General features: G+C 45.3%; 1 long non-coding RNA gene across 1 annotated transcript in view; it reads right to left on the reverse strand.

Annotated features, from left to right (window-relative positions):
- LOC111817821 overlaps window positions 1–476 on the reverse strand; it is a 4746-nt gene extending 4270 nt beyond the window's left edge. Inside the window, exon 1 of the long non-coding RNA XR_002821928.1 lies at window positions 220–476. This is a non-coding gene — a long non-coding RNA (uncharacterized LOC111817821). The remainder of the gene's footprint in view (window positions 1–219) is intronic.
- Window positions 477–3341: the final 2865 nt, after the last annotated feature.

A 3341-nucleotide genomic window follows, 5' to 3' on the forward strand; every position in this document is an offset into this window, starting at 1 on the left:
CCGCCGCCCGCCCGCCGCGGCCCGCCGCGCCCCCTCCCCGCGGAGCCTCCACAAGTCCCAAGTCCCAAGCGCCCCAATGGTTAACTCAATCGCCTTGACCCCGGCGCTATTTGATATTTGCCTGCTTGACACTCATTTAGGAGCTCGCAGCGGTAACGCGGGCATTGGACGAGTCCAGCCTGAAACCGAAGCCTCGTGAAAGGGGGAGATGGGGAGAACCTGATAGCTGGAAACTCGTTCTCTCCAAAGGCTTTCGGGACATTTTAGCCCGGCTCCAGGTCCGAGCAGCGCCAGGGCGCCGCCAGCGCGGGTGTAAACGTTAAATGTTAGCTATTTGTTCCAATGATTGGCATGAAAATCGACTCTTTCTTGTCTTCTGTTTTCCTCCTGCTCCTTCTTTCCTTTCTCGCTCTTCTCCCTCCGGATTCCCACGAATACCGATCCAACCAGCAGTGCTTCCAGACCACCTTCTCTCCTGCGACTAACTTAGACATCGAGTCAGAAAACTCCTATTTTGGAGGAAAAGAATCGTAACTAACCAGGATGATGCCCGGCCCGGGGGTGGGTGGGGAGCGGGAACTACTCTGGGTTTTTCTACTCCTGAAGGGGACATGATTCCTCTGCTAGCGACTCACCATATCATGGTCATGGTCTTGGTCCCCTTGTATCATTTTTCCTTTTTTTTTGGTGGGGTCTTTTATTTCTTTTAAACGGTACTGGGGGTACCAATATCAGCAGCATATTGGTCATTCAGGAGAGCTGCGCTGTCTATGAGCTGGAGACAAACAGATGGCGCGATAAGGGAGTCAGTCACCTGGTTTGAAGTCCCAGTTTCTGCTAAAGGAAAAGGACAGAGAAGTCTTAGGAGAAATTACCGCCCCTCCAGAAAGGGCACAAGGTTCCACTTGAGACGGTGACTCCCCAACTCCCCACACCGCGGCCCCCTCCAGCTCTTTGGCCAGTCTCCCCTGAGCCCCACTCCGGGCGTTCTACCCAATAACGCCGCCGCAAGACTCCCCGACTCCGCGAAGCAGCACCAGCTTCTCCCCACCCCTAAATCCCATTCGTCTCACTGTCCTGTCATTACCTACACCTTCTTCCAGTGTAACCTTTTCAAACTCTGATTAGTGGAACCTTCATTCTCCTCACTCACGATTTCCCCCTACGCCCCCCTCCTTCCCTGACTCCCTCCTTTTTAAAAGATTTTGGAGCAGGGGAGATAAGATATGCAATCCTCTATCGGGAATCCTGTGATATTAAAGATCAAACGTGGCATCAATGGAAGACCAAATGCATGGGGAACAAAAGGGGGAATCTGGGAGATGCTCATCAGCTAATTACAGCTGCAAATATTATGCAAATTTATCTTGGCACAGAAATGGAGAAAGCGAGTTTAAGTGTGGAGATAATGCCGGAAAATTGAATGTTCATCTGGGCATGGGAATCGGCCCAGTCAGCTCCGCTGGTCTGTCTCATCAGGGGAAGCCCTGTTCTTCTGCGCCTATCAGGTCATCTTTACCTCACTGGTTGGGGCCGAGAAATTAATATTACTTATAATTGATACTTGAAATTCTTGGAATGATGTGTTGTGAAGAGAGGAAACAGAAGAAAGGAGAAAAGCAAAAAGGAGGGACAGGATTCAATACTGAATTCAGAATTGGCTCTAGAAGTTTGAAGTCCACCTTAAGAAGGCCAAAGTGAACTGAAAGACAAACAGAACATAGCTCAGAAAATTAGATGTCTCCCCTTACCAGCACCTAAAACCCGGTGCACCTTAACAATCAGAATTCAAAGTATTAAAGAAATCTTTGCTCAAGAGTGTGGGACAAGCTCAGGAACTGAAACTTGAACTTGGGATAGATGGGAACCTTGGTGTTACCCATACAGGATGGGCAGGGGTGACCACTGCAGGGCTCTTTGGCAGATCTAAGCAGAGGGAAAAATGTCTCTGTAGAACCTCATCCTGCTCTACCCCTATGGCCCCCCATTGCCTCCATCCTTACCTGCCCCTGTCCGTCCACACTGTTGTCTACTCAAGAACTGCCAGAGAAATTTTGATCTCAGGAAACAAACTTGAGATTCTCATGTTTCAAGAAATAAACTTAATTGTTAAGTGGAGGACAGAAGGAGGGTAATAGGAACTACAGTGAACAGAAAATAATTTTAGAACATAAATAGCCAAGTCCTCTTCCTACCTTTCTATACAAAAATGTACTGCAACCTAGAAAAATGTGGAGAAGTTCAGACAAGCAGTATTCGGGTACAAGCCGTCCAATTACTAAGAAATCATGATCTGACGTCAGGAGGAACAATTGGAGAGCGAATATGTATGAATTTGCTCTCACTGGTTTGCATATTTGCAACGATTATTTAATCCAAGCAACCAGAAAGTAATCAACAGGCACAAAAAGCTTACAGAGGGAATTATCAGCTACTCCTGCCCCTCTACTCCCGAAACCTGGACGTTGCTAGTGTGAACTGCTGGGAGGGGACTGCGGGTTGAGTCTAGGATTCTGAAATCTTTCCTGTAAAAGGCGAGAAAAGCCTGTTGCGTTTAGATGGCTTTTGTTCTTTTGGCATTAGGACGAAAGACAAAAGAAACAAAAATGCCAATTATTGGAACTAATTAGCCATTAAATGAGATGTGTGTCCTCTTTAACTCTAAAATGGAAGGAAGTTGATCGGGATGAGGGAAGGGGAGCTGGGAGAACTCCCCCACCCTAGTTCTCTAAAAAAATTAAACCCCTGCATATTCAAAGCCAGGAAAGCCGAATATCCAGAGGAACTTAGAATTTATATATATATATATATATATATATATATATATTTTTTTTTTTTTTTCTTGTTTACTTGGAATGAGACTGGAGGGGAGACTGAAATGGGTGTTGTCACTGTGGGGATGGGAGAGATGGTGAGGAGAAAGAAATCGCAGAAAAATTAACATTATTGGTATCGTTCTATATAAAGATGCAAATAGCATTTTATCTGAACTTGGCCCTGTGCTTTAGTGAGTGTTTATGATTAATTATCTCCTTTTTCATAAAAATAAATCATGTTAAAAAATTAGGATCTCTGCACTGGGTAGAAAACTAAGAGCTACTTTCAGGTCGATCTTGTTAATTTCAGCCTGAAATTGACACACTAATTAAACAGCAGGCTGGTAAAGCAGGAGCAGGCAAGATTATACCCAGCGCTTTTTTTTTTATCAGATCTACCTTATATTTTCCCAATTAAAAACTGCAAAAAGCAGTTTCATTGCCCCAGGATAAAAAATAAGGGCCCCCTTTTCACAACGTTGGCCATCACTTTCCACCATCAGATTCATTGTGATGTATTAGATG

This window comes from Octodon degus, unplaced genomic scaffold, assembly GCF_000260255.1.
Source record: "Octodon degus isolate 3935 unplaced genomic scaffold, OctDeg1.0 scaffold00071, whole genome shotgun sequence".
Lineage (NCBI taxonomy): Eukaryota > Metazoa > Chordata > Mammalia > Rodentia > Octodontidae > Octodon > Octodon degus.